Source organism: Moschus berezovskii, chromosome 9 (genome assembly GCF_049115385.1).
Source record: "Moschus berezovskii isolate FMDL1 chromosome 9, NW_MosBer_1.0, whole genome shotgun sequence".
NCBI lineage: Eukaryota > Metazoa > Chordata > Mammalia > Artiodactyla > Moschidae > Moschus > Moschus berezovskii.
The window spans coordinates 93327877-93348258 of record NC_142468.1 but is presented as its reverse complement, the minus strand read 5'-3'; the positions used below and the strand labels follow the sequence as shown (position 1 = coordinate 93348258).

The window sequence follows — 20382 nt, the reverse complement described above, 5'->3', positions numbered from 1 at the left end:
GCCATTTTCTTCTCCAGGGTATCTTTCCAACCCAGGAACCGAACCTGAGTCTCTGGCATTTCCTGTATTGGAAGGCAAATTCTTTCTGAGCACCAACTGCCTGCCAAGCACTGACAGTTTCAGAGCAGTTAAACAGGATGAGAAGTGACGCTGGGCACCCAGCAGGGGCTGGACTCCTGCTGAATGCGCTGTGTGCCTGTGCATGGGACCCCACAGCCACCCTCTGGGTTGAGGCCATACATCGTTCCAGACAGGGAAATCACGACTGGAGGGGTGAGGGCACAAAATGAAGGCCTGTGGAATGAAGGAGAGGGGTCAACGACCAGACTCCGCTCGGGTAAGGAGGAGGTTTGACTCACCACGCCCAGAGAGAGGGAGGGAGTGACTGGCCAGCATGCTCAGCTCTATTTGGGGAGTCCCCAGTCCACTGTGATTCCAGGCAACTTGGGGCTGCAAACCAATCCACTCTGGTCCTTCTCCCTCGGCACTTGCTCTGGACCAGAAATAAAGTCAGAGTGAGCCATCATGATGGGGGCTAGGCTCACCTGCCTTTATGGGGAGGGGTAGGGAGCATGCTTTCAGGACTGAACTGAAGACCCCTTCGACCAAAAGAGGGCTCAGTTCCAGGGCTCACTCCTTAAAGTCAAGGTCAAGGCCTCTGTTGAAAAGAGGATCCTGTGGCTTATTCGCCCACCACCTGTCGTTAGAACCTCCTTTGTAAAGGCAGCCTAGGCAGCGATCCTCAAACCTGGGTGTGCAGAACTACCTAAGGCCACCTTTACAATGCCCATCCCAGGCTCTGCCTCCATTCTGGAATCTGAGTTTTTCCCACCAGACCTTAATTCTGATTCAGGTGTTCTGAAAACAACCCTTTCAGGGAATAGCAATATAGCAGGAGGAGCACCAGACTGAGAAAGCTAGATTCTAAGACAGATTCGAAACCTGAGTTGTTGACCTCAGGCAAGGAAGTGGAGTTTCCTCAAGTGCGGATAATACTGTCGCTGTCACAGGTTGCTGGGAGGATGAAAGCATCAGGCCCAGCACACACAGGCTCATTAAACTTGACCTGAATGAGTTCATCAGGCCAGCAAGGCTCCAGAAACTGGAGCAGTCAGTTTTGACGGGTTGGGGAAAGGAGAGAAGGCAAATCAGATGAGAAGTAGGCCAGCATCAGCTGCACAGGTCAGGCAGAGGGCGGGAAGAGGGGGGATCCTGAAACGAGGCAAGTGTCAGCAAAACAACCTAAAGGCATAGCCTCACATTGCAGCTCCCCTCCCGGTGCCATTCTGCACCGTGCGTTAGCTACCAGCGCAACACGTCTCATCCATTATCTTCAAAGAGAAGCCAGTTAATAAACATACGTAAATATGTTTACATACATATGTAAAGAAATATCACAACTCTGCAGACACACAAAAAGAATGATCAAAGGTGGGGCAAGTGGAGAGAAGAAGAGAGAGGAGGAAAAAGTAGGATGGAAGGTCAAAGCGAGTCACATTCTCGAGTTCACTGGTGCTGGCAATGTGCTGGGACTGTGTCCCACAGCCTGGGAGAGGTCCTCAGAGCAGAGCTGTTCTGGAGAAACTCCAAGGTGGCTGAGGAGATGAGGCATGCCCATTAGAACATGTCTAGGCTGAATACACAGTCAATGCAAAGAGTATAGAGGAACACCTAAGAAGGGCTGGGGTCCACTTCCTGGCGAAATTTAGCCCAGCAGAGAGGAAATCGGAATTTCTGAGCTAGGATAAGGAGGCATAGAAGACCGCAATAAAAACACCAGGTAAGTTGAATGAAGGACTTCAGGCAGGAAAGAGTTGAGCTGCTCTTGGATCAAAAATGTAGACTCAAATTAAGGCAGAAGTCCCTGGGTCGGGAAGATCCCCTGGAGAAGGGAATGACTACCCACCCCGGTATTCTTGCCTGGAGAATTTCATGAACAGAGGATACAGCCTATGCGGTTGCAAAGAGTCGGACACGACTGAGTGACTAACACTTTGAAACCCCTAGATGAAGGATGGCTGTGACACCACCACATCCATACCAGTGCCTTCACACCTCTGAATCTTTGCTCAAGCTCTTCCCTCTGCCTGGCATGCTTTCCCTCCGCCTGGCGTGCTTTCCCTCCTTTCAGGCTTTCCCATCTCCTTGAAGTGCTCCCCATGTTTCAAAGCCCAGGTGAAATTTCCCCAGCTCTTCTCATACGGGAAAATACTTCTCCTTCATCTGTGTCTCCTGTATGTCTTGCACACCCCAGTGATTAGCTTTGGTTTGTGGCTCTCTCTTTACATCTCTCTTGGGTGGCTGTATATCATCTGTTAGCCTGTCAACAATTCAAGGGCAAGGATATTGTCTTGTTATTAACTTAAGCCCCAGCACATAGTAACAGTCCCTGGCACACGGCAGATGCCCAAAAATATTGGCTGGAGGAGATTTAAAGAGACGTGAATCCTGGGAAGCCATTGTGATTTCTTGAAAGGAATGATGTGGCGAAATCAGAATTTGAGGAATATTAATCTGTCAGCATGGAAGATGATGAATTAAAATGAAGAAAGGGACTCATGGCCAGGAGTCAAGAGGGGAGACTATTACTGCAATGTGGACCTGGTTTAAGGGGGAGGCAGAGGGAACAGAGACAGGAAAATAATTTCCTGGGGTATCACAAAAGAATGTGGAAGGGGCTTGGTAACGAATTAGCTACAAATGAGGGGGATGGAATGGGGAGTCTGGTGCTCTCAAAAACAGAGACTCCCAGCCAACTTGGAAAAAGGTGGTACCATGGAAATGTGGGGGGATGGGCAATCAATATCCAGACACACTTTAGGATAATGTGATGACACAATAAGCACTTCTGGGTCAAAACCAACAACAACCCTTCAAGTCAAAATATCCAATCCTGATCTTATTCCCAAACTTGAGCTGTATTTTATTTTTTCTTAACAATGAACTGGAACCACTTCTTCATGGGAGACTGAAATGAAGACCAAGCTGGCACCCTGCTGGGTTCTGGGCACAGAGATCACACAGGTTCGGCTGACTAGCTCTGCCCACAAGAGGCCACACCCGCTGCTTGTTCAGTGGGGGCTCCAGTATCCTGATCACCCAAACTTGCTTCCGGGACCTCTGGGAAATCCCTGTTCCAGCCCTGCAGAAGTTTATAGGAAAGTCCCAGGACTCCCATCTGCTTCCTTACATTAATTTCAGGGCTAGATTTTGTTTTCCAAGTAATTCAACCATGGCGCCAACAGAAATCAATAGGAATTGAGGAGCGCTGTATTTAAATCACCTGTTAAAAATGTTTTCTTCTTTGTATTTTGAGACCCATTAAAATCCTTTTAAGCTCAATCACTTCATCACTTTTACCAATGAAGTAGAAGGCATGGGCAGGTTATACAAATTTTAAGATTTTAACATTTAGACTATGTGGTGCCTGAGTGCCTTCGGCTGTGAAAGGACCGTTGGACAAGATGATTCGTTAGACCTCTCTTGGGTCTCTATTTCTCTTATTCCAAATTCCAACAGGCATCGCATGATCACTTTGGCTACACAGGTCCGAGGCTTCAAATTCACCAACTGCCTGCCAAGGGACAAAGGGCTGCGTGATGGGGGTCACAAAGGAGACCGGAAGAGGCGCGAGCACGCACATTCAACCGGCTGTGCCGGAGGCGCCCCGGCGCGGGGCTGAGAGGGGACTGCTTAAGGAGATCCCAGACCCCACACATTCCAGATGCTAAGTGGGCTCGAGAACGACCTGAAAGCTTCTTCCCAAGTTAGGACTGATGTTATTTCAAAGAAAAACAAGATAACAAACCCCCAGGAACTTCGCGATCGCTAAAGCTCCAGTGCGGGCTAGTTCCGTAAAAGCTAATCCTACACGCGCGCCGAAGGACCGCAGGTACTTCGGCTGCACTCGAGGAAGTGTCCAGAGTTGGCGGAAACAACCCATCCCAGTGGCGCTGGGTTGCAACGGTTTAGCTCGGACACATACACACATCTGAGGCTTTCGAGAAAACGGTGTGGCGAGGCCCCAGGATGGGGGCTCGACGCGCGCCAACCGAGGCTCCACCAGCTCTCCCGCCCGGGCAGGAGGTTGGCCAGGCTGAGGTTAGGGCTCGCGGGCTGGGTGTGCACTCACCGGTTCCCATCTACCCCGACCCAGAGAGCTGGGGGCCCAACTCCGGGCCGACCAAGGTTGGCTGTCCCTAGAGTTTCCGAGTGGGAGGGTGGAGGGGTGACTGCTGGCGCCGGGACAGAGCAAACCCCCCAGAAAGCGAAGAGGGGAGAAGGAGGCGCAGCCGTCGGGACGGACCAGACGCGCGCTGGCTTCCCCTGCCTGGTTCGGGAGCAGCCCCCCGGCGCCCCTGACACACCCACTGCGCCCGCGCCCGCGCCAGCCCTCCTGGCCGTCCAGAGGGGCACCGAGAGGCGGGCAGCGGCCAGGCCGGAGCCGGGCCCCCGGGGCAGGGCGGGAGGGGGCGCGCGACGCGGGCGGCTCTGCTCACCTGGCGGTCCGCGTCCCGGTGCGGCCAGCGGCCGCCTCGCCTCGCCCCCGCCTGGTTCCCGGCGCCGGGCAGCCCCGAGCCCGCCGCATGGACGGCCGCCGCCGCCGCCCCGCGCGCGTCCTGCAAGGCTCCCGCCGCGCCGGGGTTCCGCGTCCGGCTGCGCGGGCGGCCAGCGGCTGGGGCGCGCGCCGAGAGCTCTGGCTCCGGGTTTGCGACCGGGAGAGCCGGGATCCGCGCTCCCTCCGTCCTTCCCTCCCTCCCCCACTTGCGGCCTCCTGCTGTCATCTGGAGCCGCGCCTGCCGCCCCCTGGCGGCCGCCTCGGGAAGCACCGGCCCTCGACCCACCCGCGCGCCCCGGAGGGGCCCCTGACCAGTGCCACCGACCCTGTGTACCCAGAGAACAGGCATCGTTCCGAGGAGGACAGTCCAGACCGAGGAAGCCAGGGAGGAGCGTGGCGAGAGTGGGAGGAAGAGCGGCCCGGGCTGGCCAAGTAAGAGGGAAAAGGGCTGAGGCCCTGCAGGTGAGCAAGCTAGAGACAGACGGTGGGAGGCTCGTCTTCCTTATCCTGAGGTTTGTGAGAGCCACCGAAGGGCCGAGGCACAGGAGCGATGCGGGCATCTTTGCGTTTCGGAGCAACCATTCTGGCTGCAACAGGCTGAGGGTGAGGCTGAGGGAGGGAGCCAGCAAGGAAACTTGCTGTAAACAGGAGAGAATGCAGCGACTCTAAGATAGGAAAGGGGATCCCTAGTCTAAAGGGCACATGTAGTCACACGTGCGCACTCACACACAAGAAAAGCCTCACCGGCTCCTTCTGAAGGCAAGGGACAACGGACAAGAGCCCTCCGAATTCTAACTAGGATTGGGCAGCTTGAGGGAGCAAGAAAACAGGCTTCGGACAGCCAGAGACATCTGGTACTTTTCTGGTCTTAGGGTAATACTATGTTTCACAAACACACACACACACACACACACACACACAAACCCCACATACACACAGAGAAAAAGAAATCCTGCTGCAAAGCAATAATAACAAAAATCAAACTTAGATTCATATATCTGAGCCCTTCCTTTTACTCACTGGCAAATATCATCCTAAAGAGGGCATGACCAAAGTTACCTAGATAGCTAATGGCAGCAGAATGACTAGAGCCCAGTTCCGTGGGTTCCTGATGCAGTGCTGCTGCTGCTGCTGCTAAGTCACTTCAGTCGTTTCCGACTCTGTGTGACCCATAGACGGAAGCCCACCAGGCTCCCCCATCCCTGGGATTCTCCAGGCAAGAACACTGGAGTGGGTTGCCATTTCCTTCTCCAATGTGTGAAAGTGAAAAGTGAAAGTGAAGTCGCTCAGTCATGTCCGACCCTTAGAGACCCCACGGACTGCAGCCTACCAGGCTCCTCCATCCATGGGATTTTCTAGGCAAGAGTACTGGAGTGGCTTGCCATTGCCTTCTCCGAACGCAGTGCTACATTCCTTAAATTCAAACGGAGGCCTTTAGAGCTAGTGAGGTTGGAAAGAGTGACTGTGAGAAAATGTCCCTCCTCTACCAGGAGGAGGTGGCGGTGACCTTAAATATTTGAAGAGATTGCCCGGATACAGGTAGTCTCACTAAATGAGTCAGCTTGTTTGTTTGTGACTGCCTCCGAAGCCCCGCCTGCAGGGGTTGTTTTGAGACTGCAGGTGCACGGGTGGGACAGTGAAGGTGGCAGCGGAATGGGAGCTCCCTGCCCCGGGGCCAGGTCGAAGCAGGGATGGGTGCGGTGTGTGGGAGCAGTTAGGAGAGCAGCAGGGCGGGTAGCCCCCAGAGGAAAAACATTAACAAAGGAGAGCGACAACCCACGAGATTAGGACAAAGAAAAGGCTCTGACTTTGAGTGCCGACTACTGGCCTGGAGCCTGGGCGGAACCCGTCCTCCCTGATTCAAGTTGGTCCAAATGGGGTGAAATAATTCCACTTCAGTCAAACAGATTTTGATTGGGCCAGGTGGCTCCTGGTGCAAGTGGGATTAAATTAATTCCGAGTGACATGAGTCCCTTGAAAGTCAAAGTGTTAGTCCCTCAGTTGTGTCTGACTCTTTCTGACTCCATGGACTGTCACCTACCAGGCTCCTCTGTCCACAGAATTCTCCAGGCAAGAATACTGGAGTGGGTTGCCATTTCCTTCTCCAGGGGATCTTCCCCACCCAGGGGTCGCCCCTGGTCTTCAGCATTGCAGGCAGATTCTCTACTGTTTGAGTCACCAGGGAAGCCCCAGGAGTCCCTTAGGTCCAGATTAAGTGGCTCTAACAGCTCTGATCAGTTTAAACCATTTAAAATGAGAGAAAAATTATGGAACATTGGGATATACTGAATGCCAATGCACTGGACACTTAAAATGGTGAAAATGGTCAATTTTATGTCATGTATGTTTTACCACAGTTTTTTTTTCTTTAAAAAGGAAAACTAATAAAACTTGTTTGAATTGGATTGATTTATTAACTCTTTTTTTTTTTAATTTTATTTATTTATTTATTTTTTTGCATTACAATAGTTTAATATGAACAATCAGAACTAATTAACAGTATAACAATATTTTACAACTGAAATAATTAAAATAAACTATAAAATTACTACATAAAACAGGTCTGATCTAGCTTATTTACTTTCTATAATCTCTTCAGTGCTGCAAAACCATTTACTTCTTTTTTTTTTTCATGTTTTAATAAACACTTCGTCTTTTTGTATTGCTTTTTTTTTCATCACAATAATAGAAATATAACATATATCACTGTAAAACACATTTCCACATAAATGCTGATAAGCACAAAATATTTTTCATCATTTACATTTCAACTGTAATAATATATGGCAGAATTAAAGCTGCATCCATCATGTGTCTAACTCACCTTGCTGTAATGAATTTTTAAATGTAATGGTTTCTGTCGCAAAGTAAAATCGTACATAATGTCTAGTGACACAGTACGCTGGTGGATGGGTGGATTTGGAAAATGGAAATGCAACTTCATTTTTAATTAGATTTATAAACTTCACCACCTCCACCTCCAGCCAGCTTCCCAACCCTCCCTCCCACCACCATTATTTATTTATTTATTTAAAATGAGGCAGAGAGGTATATGCAGAGTGCTCAGTAGGGTCTTGGTACTGAGAGGGAAAGATGAAATGAAGAAAGCATTCGAGTCCAAAGAGGCTCTGAGTCAGGCAAGAAAGGTACAAAACAAAAAAATCATACTGGTCGGTGGTGGGTATAATTGGGACATCTGTAGAGCTCATGGGAGGGGATCGGAAATCTAGAATGTTCAGCCTGAGCTGAGTCTACAGGATAGGGGAAGTTCATCAGGCAGAGCACAGTATGAGCAGGGCTTAGGAGCCAAGGATATGGGGTTTTTTTTAAAACTAATTTTAGACATACAGACAAGTTGCAAAAATAGTACAAAGAATTCCCTTCTATTCCCACCCTTCTTCTCTTGATGTGAACAGCTTACATAACCAGAGAGCAATTATTATTGACCTAACTTGATCCAAGTGACCTAGGTTGGCTTTCCAGAACTGATTCTGAACCACTTCAAACTTGTTCAAAAAGTTATGACCATATTCTGCTTACATGTCCCAGAGTGTTCTCTTCAAGTCAAGACTATACTGTGAAATCCAGTCTCATTTTAAACAGAGATATTTACATTATGTATATCGGAAGAGAAAATTAATTATATAACACCAGCAAGTTTTCTATCTTTCAGTCCTGTTGCATTTCTACTTTATCCAAGTGTGTGTGTGTGTGTGTGTGTGTGTGTACACATATGACACAGATTGGCAGGATTTCGTCCTCATGTATGAAATAAACGGACTTCCCAGGTGGCGCTAGTGGTAAAGAACCCACCTGCCAATGCAGGAAATGTAGAAAACACGGGTTAGATCCCTGGTCAGGAAGATCCCCTGGAGAAGGGCATGGCAGCCCACTGCAGTATTCTTGCCTGGTGAACCCCATGGACAGAGGAGCCTGGCAAGCTATGGTCCATGGGGCCACGAAGAGTTGCACATGACTGAAGCGACTTAGCAAGTGCACGTATGAGATAAACAACTAAGTCTCAGCAGCAGAGAGGCAAAGTAGAATGGATGCCTCAGAACCCCGTCCCAGGCCACCCCACAGCCCTGGCATCTCCCTGGTATGTCAGTGTCTTTGGAACACAGCATCCTGGAGGGCAGCTGTTGGCTACCCTTGTGCATAGCTGCAGAACGAGGTGCTTACTACTCATAAAATAGCCCATACTGTTGTTGGAGGCTTTCTGTTACAAAGCCTCTTTTCATTGTTAACTGAAACCTTTTCCCTGTGACTACTGCCCATTGGCCTTAGAAGGGGCTTCTAGAATGAGAAACAAAATTCAACCCCTCCGTCAGCTCCGTGTATGTGAGGCAGCCCCATTTCCCACCTTCTGCCCAGGATAGTGTTTGTCTCTTATTCGTGTCCAACTCTTGGTGACCACATGGACTGTAGATTGCCAGGACTTCCTGCCTATGGTATTTCCCAGGCAAGAATACTGGAGTGTGGAGCCATTCTCTTCTCCAGGGGAATCTTCCTGACCCAGGGATCAAACTCAGATCTCCTGCCTTGCAGGCAGATTCTTTACTGTCTGAGCCACCAGGGAAGCTCAGTATAATTATGGATTATTAATGCCCCCTTCACTCCCTTGTCCAAGTTGCTGGTCATCCTGCATAAGATGGCCAACCACCTTGCTTTATTAAGTCTGTTGTCTACCTAGTGCCACATGCCCAGCATTCCTCCATTCCTTCTGGGGGTCATCAGCCTGGAGCACAGTGTCAGCACCAGTGAAGGCTCCCAAATGTTGGAGGACCAATGGTGTACTGCTGAGAGCGGCTTCCTGGGATTTCAGAGCATATGGACTGGAACAAGAGCCAAGTATGAACAGACTGCAGGCAGGCAGCTTGGGACAACCAGACCTTTGTGGGGGAACACATGAGTAACACAGCTTCTGCACTTCACTCACAAGCACTTGACCAGGAATCCTTTTACTAGCAGAATATTTCTTGGGGCTAGTGTTCCAAAAATTACGCTTTGAAAAAATACTGCTCTCTGCTCTTGACAAACACTAGTGTTTTCATCTTAATGGCATTTCAGGGGGTTGTGTTCCAGCAGGGAAGAAAAGCCCTCCATTATCCCTACTTTGTTAACATTTGGAGGTGGAAGGGAAGCAGACTTGCAGTCAAACCCCTAATTTCAGGCTCCAGCGAGGTACTTTCAGGATCCATCACAAGGCTTGCAAAACTGTCCTTTTCATTTTCTTGGTTGTAAACTTTTGTAGACTGTAAAGTCAAGGCAAGCTTGTGCCCACTGAATAATAAGGAAACAAGGAAAGTGTGATTTATTTATTTTTTAATGTAAATGAAAGTGTGATTTAAAGAAAACAACGCGACACAACACAGCCCCTTGTGAATGCGTAAACATGTAGTTTTAAGGTGCTTCTAAGTACCTTGGGTGAGTGTTAAGAAGCCTTTTCTCCCCTGCTTGCCTCCTTAACTTACTTCTTTGTCTTCCTTCTCTAGGGCATCTGGGACAAAGACCTAAAACTCGAGATCCTCCTCAGAGCCTGCCTGGGGCTGGCCGCCATGTGACCTGTAATCTCTAAGGAGAAGAGCTGCAGCCTCAGGCTCAGAGGACAGATGCAAAAGTGGAACGTGGGTCTCCGATGAAGTGTTGGGGAGTCTTCAGGCTATGTTCAACTTGTCTAATTCCCCTTGCCTCTCTTGCCTCAAGGCCAGAAAGAGGAGATAGGAAGCCTGAAGAGTTACCTGGTACACAACAACTTCTGGAATCCCAAATATTCCAATTATTCCTCTTTTTCCTCTTTGAAAGTGGTAACACTCGCAGCTAAGGAGCATCACTCTGACTGAAGCGGCTTCTCTCCAGGAGTAGCAACAGTGAGCAAGGTATAGGGTGGACAGCACAGCCTCTTGACCCACAGGCTCCCTTTCTCCTTCTGGCGATGATTAACCGGACAGAGACAATTGATGGTGATGGAAGAAGTCCATGTGCTCCTCTCACACATGATTGGTTACTGTCTCATTCATCCATCCAACCTGTATTTATTAAAGGCAACTAGGAATGACTGAGGGCTTCCCTGGTAGCTCAGAGGTTAAAGCGTCTGCCTGCAATGTGGGAGACCTGAGTTTGATCCCTGGGTCAGGAAGATCCCCTGGAGAAGGAAATGGCAACCCACTCCAGTATTCTTGCCTGGAGAATCCCATGGACGGAGGAACCTGGTGGGCTACAGTCTACGGGGTCGCAAAGAGTCGGACACGACTGAGCGACTTCACTTCACTGTAGAAATGACTGAAGGGAGGAGAAGAAATGTTAACTGAAGTCAGAAGAGGACAGGGTGGGAAAGATCATCCTAGACAGAAGGAAACATACTTGCAAAGACCCCTGAGGGAAACATGGCCCGAAGGGCTGTGTAGCCAGGGCTCAGGGAGAGAAACCAGGGTCAGCGGGCGGGTTTGGCTGTGTGAGCCTTCCGGGCAGGGTTAATGAGCCTCTGACCACCAGAAAGGCACAGGCACATCCCATCAGAACAGACATAAGCTACAGGCTGGAGCAGGGGTTTAGGGCCCCCCACTGCCTTAGATGCTAGATAAGGGATCCCAGAGGGGAAGTAGGGGCAGCTCAAAATAGTGGCTGTTCATCAATACTAAAACGTATCATCCCATAATCGACAAGGAAAGCCATCATGTGCAAATCAGTTAAAAGTCAGTGATGCTTACCATATGTAAAATAGATGACCAGTGGGAATTTGCTGTGTGACTCAGGGAACTCAAACTGGGGCTCTGTGACAACCTAGAGACGTGGGATGGGGTGGGAGGAGGGAGGGAGGTTCGAGAAGGAGGGGACATATGTATACCTATGGCTGTATACTTATGGCTGATATGTGGCAGAAACCAACACAATTTGTAAAGCAATTATCCTCTAATAAAAAATAAATATGTTTTTTTAAAAAAGGAATTGATGCTTATGGTCTTTTCTGTGAGCTGGGTTACCTTCAAATGAACAAGAGGAAGCCTCTGAGGGAGTTTGAGCAGGGGCTGACCTGACCAGATCTGTGTTCATCCAAAGGGAGAGGGAAAAAAAAAAAAAATCCCTTCAGTTAATTAAAAAAGGGAAAAAAGGTACTATAAAACATAATTCCACGACTTTTTTGTAAAGCGAAAATAAATCCATCACTCTAAAGGAATGCCCTGTGTTTGCCTTCCCTGCTTCCTGGGAGGCTCTCCTAATAAGGTCTTGCCTTCACTCACTGCCCACGCTGCCCTCGTGACCGGCACCGCGCGTCTCCAAGGAGGCCACGGGGTCAGAGGTCTCAGCGTACGGGGCAGTGTCGCTGTTTGAGGCTAATCAGCTTACACGGTGCCTGAAATCACTGTCACCTTAGCCTCACTGGCCATTTTCCCTCTTTTATCAAACTGGCTTTTTGTTGAACAAATTGATTTTTACAAAGTCTCAGAGATACCGCGTGTCCAATTCAACACTGGCCAGATAAACCTTGTACACAAACCCAGGCACTACAGACCACAAAGTCAAACGATCTACAGGTTCATTGTTCTACTTTGCCCGTCACCTTCGTCCTGCCCTGGTGTCAATACATAAAGACCTACTGCATGCTGATTGTGACGTCTTGTCAGTCTTTGCTGCCAAGACATTGGCGTTCCTCTTTTCCTGTTTTCTGTTTCATACTCTCTGCATGATGGTGGAATCTTCTCCTTATGAGAAGCAGTTTAGCATAGTAGAAAAATGTAGGTAGCTCCCAACTTCCATACCAGCATCACTTGCTGGCCACGGCAATGTAGAAATCACCAACCTTGGACCTGCAGTCCCCTCGTTGAGAAAATAGGAAGAACATATTTATACCTGTTGGAATGAAACAAACTCATACCAAGCCACTCCCAGCCCTCCAATCTGTGATTCTCTCAGAAACTCTGCAACAGGGAAATTCTGTGGCTCATTTTGGATCCATCTGGGAAAAGATGACACACACAGAGAAGTATGTGATGTCTTTTTAAAATTTTTCAAGCGGCATTTGAAATGGCTTCTTTCCTATAATGTAGAGAATTACCACACAACTCTAGTGCCAAGTTATGGCTTCAGTAGAAGACTCCCCACAGCCTGTGTCTTGAGTCTTCAAGGCTCACTAACATAGCTGCTGTGTTCATTTGTTTGGGAGGGATGAGAGAAGGAAGGCCTGCTGGTTGTGTGAACCCTGGAATGGCTCCAGTATTCCCCTTGAAGCAGCTGTTGGTCCACAGGCCAGAGGATCCATGGCTGGCTTCTCCCTAAGGTCACCTTTCCCTATTTTAAACCACAGAGTTCTGGAGATGGAAGACAGCACTTCCTCTGATGCAGGTAAGTGAGTGGCAGTCATTCGGCAAATATGTATGTGTCTGGTCAAGAACAAAAATAACTACCACGGAGGCCAGGACTTGAGCTCTTTCAGGGAGCCCCTCCACTGTCCTGCCCCTCCTAAGCCCATGAATGGAGAAAGCTGGGGTCTCATGCTGTCAGAAACAGCTCTCAAAGCCACTAAAAATACCTTGAGTGTCAGATTGCCTGCACTTTAAAGTTGAGGACTTTGGGTACTACTCAAAGCACATTTAATCTAATCAAGTGGTGTTTTTCCTTCTTTGGAGTTAAAACAAAAACACTGCTGGATCTTCCTCGTGGGCTCATCCAGAGGCTTGGTCCTGCGGTATGGACACAAATTTCTGCTACTCATGCCTCTCTTCAGAAGTCATCTGTGGATCTTGAGTTGGTTCAGGAAGAGTCCTGAGACCCAAGAAACTTTTCTTCTAAAGTGTTGGCAGGACTATCACCTTCAGGGCCGGTAGTCTGAGCAGTGCGGTTGCTGCCTCATCCCTACGTCTCCCCGGGAAAGGACTCTACCTACTCGTGTGCCCATCAGAGAGCAAGCCTGCGAAGGCTGAAGTCTTTAGACAAGGGAGAGCTCCACCTGCATCAGCTGGTATGATATATTTAAGGACAGCTGCACCATGGGAAGGAGGGTAGGGGGAAGGCTGCAGAGTGGGGTGATCTGAAGCTATGATTCAGAAAAATAGTAGCAGCTGGTTTATATCTGGTTCTAGACATGTGACCTTGAACACTGGCTTAACTTCTCTGACCCTCATTTTCCTCATGCACAGAGTGGGACTAAACATGGATGACCTCTCAAGTAAGGAAATGGGTAGAGAGCATGCTCATGCCTATTACCTTCTGTCTTATTTTTTTTTAGGATATTTTTGCTGTTTTTTTTTTTTTTTGATGTGGAGCATTTTCAAAGTCTTTATTGAGTTTGTTACAATAGTGCTTCTGTTTCAAGTTTTGTATTCTTGGCCCTGAGGCATGTGGGATCTTAGCTCTCTGACCAGGGATTGAACCGTTACCCCCTGCACTGGAAGAGGGATTAACTGCTGGACTTCCAGGGAAGTCCCTACCTTCCCTCTTAGAATTTTGAGACACATGTACTCCAAAGTTCATCGCAGCACTGTTTATAATAGTGAGGACATGGAGGCAACCTAGATGTCCATCTGCAGACGAATGGATAAGAAAGCTTTGGTACATATACACAATGGAGTATTACTCAGCCATTAAAAAGAATACATTTGAATCAGTTCTAATGAGGTGGATGAAACTGGAGCCTATTATACAGAGTGAAGTAAGTCAGAAAGAAAAACACCAATACAGTATACTAACGCATATATATGGAATTTAGAAAGATGGTAACCTTAACCCTGTATACGAGACAGCAAAAGAGACACAGGTGTATAGAACAGTCTTTAGAACTCTGTGGGAGAGGGCGAGGGTGGGATGATTTGGGAGAATGGCATTGAAACATGTATATTATCATATGTGAAATGAATCACCAGTCCAGGTTCGACGCATGATACAGGGTGCTCGGGGCTGGTGCACAGGGATGACCCAGAGGTATAGTATGGGGAGGAGGGAGGTGGGAGGGGGTTCAAGAAGGGGAACACATGTACACCTGGGGAGGATTCATATCAATGTATGGCAAAACTAACCAATATAATGTTATAAAGTAATTAGCCTCCAATAAAAAAAATTAAATTAAAAAAAAAACTCTACAACAACAACAAAAAAAAAGAATTTTGAGAGAAGGTGGGCTGTGTCCATGGTCTGTTCCCTTTGGCTAGCTGCGTTGCTGTTCTTCCATTGTCACGGTAACATTCCAAGGATGAATGAAGGGTACGGGATCAAGCAGAGAACAAACATAAGCAAGAACAAGCATGTAGATTAATATACAAACTCCTGACCCAGTCTTCTAAATGGAAAATACCACACAGTGGGAAAGAAACCAAATCACTCTGACATGCAATAATACAGTAGTGCAGATCAAGGGTAGGCAAAAGATCTGGTGGTTGTTTTCTCTTTTTAATCTCTTTATTTTTTCTCTTTCTTTCTTTTGTTCTTTCATTCTTTAAAAAAAAAAAACAGCTTGTTTCAAAAAGAGAAATAAAAGAAACTTTTCCACAAAATTAATTTTGTGAAACTGGAGGTCAAGTGTTTTACTTATCAGCATCTGAAGCTCCCGGGAAGCTAATAAGAACCATCCTCTGTATAACGGCTTCCTGAGGAGGAGACGTCTGACCTGAACAAGCAAGCACCTGGATCTGTGCTCTGCTGACTTATCAACTGTGTGACCCGGGAAAGTGCCTTAACAGAGTCTAAGGTTTCCAACTCGAAAGAGGAGATAACTCTGGGGGGCACGGTTTAGGCTGTCATTATCAAGGCTGACTATTTCCCCCTTAGTGGCAAAAGAGGATTTCATTTCACTGTCCCCTTGAACTTAAATGTGGCTGTGTGACTTGCTTTGGCCAATGGAATGTGACTATTCTTCTTTAAAATGAAAGAAAGAAGGAAGGAAAGAGGAAGGAGGGAGAGAGAGAGGGAGGGAATTCAGCAGATGCTTTAAGCCCCAGTGAACCAGTCATTTTCCCTTCCCACTGGTGCCATGACTGTGGAAGCTACAGTTCAGATGTCGCCTCGGTTAGCAGAGGTTCCAGAAGTCTCTGATGAGCAGAGCACTCACTGCCTCTTATTGGATGTGTAGCATCTTTTGCTGTGTTAAGCCACTGAGATTTGGATTTGTTTATTAAGGCAGCAAAACCTAGCATACCATGACTGATACCGTGGTTTTTACAATAAAATCTGATGGCATTTGTAGATATAAGTTGGCAGTGGTAAAGTGATTGAAAAGCCTTGCTATTTCACTGTCCAGAGCTAATTGTACTGATTAGTGGAGAAGGCAATGGCACCCCACTCCAGTTTGCTCGCCTGGAGAATCCCATGGATGGAGGAGCCTGGTAGGCTGCAGTCCATGGGGTCGCGAAGAGTCAGACACGACTGAGCGACTTCACTTTCATTTTTCACTCTCATGCATTGGAGAAGGAAATGGCAAGCCACTTCAGTGTTCTTGCCTGGAGAATCCCAGGGACAGGGGAGCCTGGTGGGCTGCTGTCTATGGGGTTGCACAGAGTCGGACACGAATGAAGTGACTTGGCAGGAGGAAGTTTAAGCACACCTCAATACGTGGTCCCTGTCTACTCCCTTGCCTTAATAATTTCTTCCTCACATCTTCCATGATAACTTTTCAACTCTAGGTTTCCATTTCCTGGATATTTTGGCAGACTCTTCAGGTCAATGTGTTACAGACAAAACATACCATCTCCCATCACCAAAACTGCTATTTCCTATTCCATGCTCCACATCTGGGTGAAGGGCAGTCATTGTCCTAATCGCTTAGGCTGAAAATTTTGGAATTCTCACAGCCTTCTTGGAACACTCTCTATTTCCCCCCTTATTAATGTGAAAGGGGAGAACGTAAACAGGAGAAACAACTGGAAGTTTCATGCAGGCCAAGTCAGTTTGCAGTTCAATCTGAGAGTGAATTTGTTCCTTTGACAATTTGTCTTTCTGACCTATAGATTCAGAAAATGGTACGGGCACTGCCTAATTCTTTCAGGCAAAAATAAAGAGCTATTGCTGATCTATGAAATTTTTAAAATGTAACTTCTGAGGATTTTTTCTTTTTTCCACCAAGCAAAACACCAATGATTTAAAAAGCAAAATGAGATGCTGATCCCAGAAAAGATGGAATAAGAAGGGCACAGTAGTTGCACACTCAATGCAACTATAAATCCTGGACAGAATGGATGGAGCAGCTCTCTGGGGGCCCTGAAACATAAATTATAGCATGCAGATTGGGAAAGGAGACCAGAATTAAAAGTTCCACTAAGCCAGCAGTAAGTTTGCCATTTTTTCCCCTCCAGTGTTGCCCAGCCTGGACCCAAAGGCAGCCAGAAACTCAGAAGTGTGTACCAGGGGCTGACAGAAAGAGCTCCAAAAGAAATCCTCCAAGTGAAATTTCTTGTTTCTGATCCAAGAAATAAGGGCACCCCTAAGGGTCAGAGAGAGTGGGCAGGGGGAATCCCCTGGTTTTCGTTTCTTTTTTTCCATCTTTTCAGCCTCTCCCATAGGCAACAGAGTGGCAGCAGTGGTGGTGGGGATGGGAGAGGGGTGGCAGCTGTGGTGATGGGCAGGCAGCTGAAGTCCTGAGGGAGGGAGAAGAGTCATTTTGCTTGACCGGAGGAGCAGTGATTGGAAGAATGTGAACAAGTCTCCATTCCTTGTTTTCCTTTCTCTGTCCTCCAACACTTCGCTCCAGGCACAATAACAGTCACAGGAAATGTGTGGCAGAGGAAGGAAATGATAGTCCAAGCATGCTGCCTAGAGCATTAGGAAGAAGGCTCCAAGGAGCCAGAAGGTGTTGCGAAGATCATGGAGAGTATATGACAGTTTAAAAATTATAACATTGCCTGAAGGAGTTTTTAATATATGTAGATGTATCAGTGGGCTTCCCTGATAGCTCAGCAGGTAAAGAATCCGCCTGCAATGAAGGAAACAAAGGAGATGTGGGTTTGATCCCTGGGTTGGGAAGATTCCCTGGAGGAGGAAATGGCAATCCACTGGGGTTGCAAAAAGTCAGACATGATTGAGCGACTAAGCACACACACAGATGTATCAATAATACCATAACTAATATAAACAGAGGATGTCAAAAGTACTTATATGGTGATAACGTATTTCCCTGGTGGCTCAGAGGTTAAAGCATCTGCCTCCAATGCGGGAGACCTGGGTTCGATCCCTGGGTCGCGAAGATCCCCTGGAGAAGGAAACGGCAACCCACTCCAGTATTCTTGCCTGGAGAATCCCATGGACAGAGAAGCCTGGTAGATTACAGTCCATGGGGTAGCAAAGAGTCGGACACGACTGAGCGACGGAATGGAACGGAACGTTTCTATAATTCACTTGAAATTGTGGAACAAGATTCTACGCATGTTGTCAAAGTATGTATATTTTAATTCCTAGAGAAACTACTAAAAAGTTTTTTTTTAAGAGATATAGTAAAAAAAACTCAATCAAAAACATAATTCAAGTAGTACAAAAATGTAGAAAACAGAAAATGAAAATCGGAAGGAACAAATAGAAAATAGATAATAAAATGGTGATCTAGGTACAAAGATATTACTAATTTAAATGGTATAACATACTAGTTATCTGTTGCTGTGAAACAAATGACCACAAATCTAGCTTAAAACAAGTACCTCACAGTTTCTGTGGGTCAGGAGTCCAGGCATGGTTTAGCTGGTTCTCTGCCTTAGGGTCTCTCATGAAGGTGTTGGCCAGGGCTGGGGTTTCACTTGAAGTCTTGACTGAAGCAGGATCGACTTCCAAGCTCACTTACATGGTTAGTAAGATGATTCTCTTTCTTTTGGCTGTTGGATAGAGGGCCTCAGTTCTTAGCTGGATGTTGACTGATAGCTCAGTTCCTTGTCATGTGAGCCTCCCCATCATGGCAACTTGCTTCATCAAAGCCAGCAAGGGAATGATTCTATCAAGAGAGTCACCTAGAAATATGGAAGATAACCTAGGTAACATAACCAAAGATGTGACATCCCATCACTTTTGCCATATTCTATTGGTTAGAAACACCTTACGGGACCTACCAACATTTGAACAGATGGTATTAAGCAATAACATAAATTCAAGAGGCATCAATCATTGGGGACCCTTTTAGAGTGTGTCCAGATTTCCGGTCGGTGTGTAGGCTCGGTTGCTCGTGCAGCTGTAGACCCGGCTTCTGTCCAGCCTCCTCCGGGAAGATGTTTTACCACTTCTCCCTGGAGCACGAGATTCTGCTGCACTCGCGGTACTTCGGCCCTAACCTGCTCAACACGGTGAAACAAAAGCTCTTCACCGAGGTGGAGGGGACCTGCACGGGCAAGTATGGCTTTGTAATTGCCGTCACTACCATCGACAATATCGGTGCTGGTGTGATCCAGCCAGGCCGAGGCTTTGTCCTTTATCCAGTTACGTACAAGGCCATTGTTTTCTGGCCCTTTAAAGGGGAGGTTGTGGATGCAGTGGTCACTCAGGTCAACAAGGTTGGACTCTTCACAGAAATCGGGCCCATGACCTGCTTCATCTCTCGACACTCCATCCCATCAGAGATGGAATCTGATCCTAATTCCAACCCACTGTGTTACAAAACGATGGATGAGGACATTGTGATTCAGCAGGAGGATGAGATCCGCTTGAAGATTGTGGGGACCTGTGTGGACAAGAACGACATCTTTGCTATCGGCTCCCTGATGGATGATTACTTGGGGCTTGTGAGCTGAGCACCATGACCTACCTTGTTCTGTCCCTATCTAGGAGGTGTGACTGTCACACTTCCCATGTTGTCCAGAGGCCCAGTCTGGCTGCTGTCGGGGAGGCAAGGAGGGTTCCTTGCTCTCAGAAGACACCTGGCTCTTCTTGTGGCTTAGCAGCCACTCCCAGATTTTAGACTGTGTGTTCTAACCATAAAAGGTCCTTGATTTTCAATTAAAAAAAAAATAGAGTGTGTCCATCAGACCTATGAAATGAAAGACTGAAAAAAATGAATTAAAAAAAGACACCATTTGTTACTCTGTGATTACCTATATGGAAAAATAATCTGAAAAAGAATGAATATATATATATCTGAATCACTAACACAATATTGGAAATCAACTATATTCCAAGATTAAATTTAAGGGAAAAATGGACACAACTACACTGCCTCGAAGAAATCTACTTTAAATATGATATAGTTATATTCAAAATAAATATATGGAAAAAAGATAAACTGTGAAAACACTAATCAAAAGAAAACTGCAAAGGCTATTTTAGCATTAAAGTAAATTTCAGTTTGAGGAAAATTACCAGGTATAAAGAAGAAACGTTGTATAATGATAAAAGTTCCAATTCACAAAGACATAGCAATCTTAGATGTGTATGTACCCACAACAGAATCTCAGAACACACAAAAAATGATAGAGCCAAATGGAGAAGTGACAAATCCAGAGTTGAAGACTTCAAAATTCCTCTGCCTGTAATTAATGGTTTAAGAAGATAGACAGTGGGGTTTCTTTGATAGCTCGGTGGTAAAGACTCTAAAGACTCTACCTGCTAATGCAGGGTTCGATCCTTGGTCTGGGAAGATCCCACATGCCGCTGAACAACTAAGCCTGTGCTCTAGAGCCCAGGAGCTGCAGCTACTGTGCACACGCACCCTAGAGCCCAAGCTCCACAACCAGAGAAGCCTCTGCATTGAGAAGCCCATGCACCGCAACTAGAGAGTAGTCCCCACTCGCTGCAACGAGAGAAAGCCCAAGCAGCAACCATAAAGCTACTAGAGAAGACCCAGAACAACCATAAATAAATAAAACGATTAAGAAAAATAAAGCTAGACAGTGAGCAAAAATAGAATCGAGCAACACCATCAACCA

The 20382-nt window shown here is 47.1% G+C and overlaps 1 protein-coding gene and 1 pseudogene across 2 annotated transcripts in view; one reads left to right on the top strand and one right to left on the bottom strand.

The window, feature by feature from the left end:
* Positions 1 to 4729, bottom strand: part of THSD4 (thrombospondin type 1 domain containing 4) — a 676681-nt gene extending 671952 nt beyond the window's left edge. For both annotated transcript variants that reach the window (XM_088839954.1, XM_055436217.2), the window contains exon 1: positions 4500 to 4729. The gene's annotated coding sequence lies outside the window, so the exon portion shown is untranslated. The remainder of the gene's footprint in view (positions 1 to 4499) is intronic.
* Positions 4730 to 18717: 13988 nt separating this feature from the next.
* On the top strand, positions 18718 to 19457 carry LOC129562947 (DNA-directed RNA polymerase II subunit RPB7 pseudogene; annotated as a pseudogene).
* The last annotated feature ends 925 nt before the right edge of the window (positions 19458 to 20382 follow it).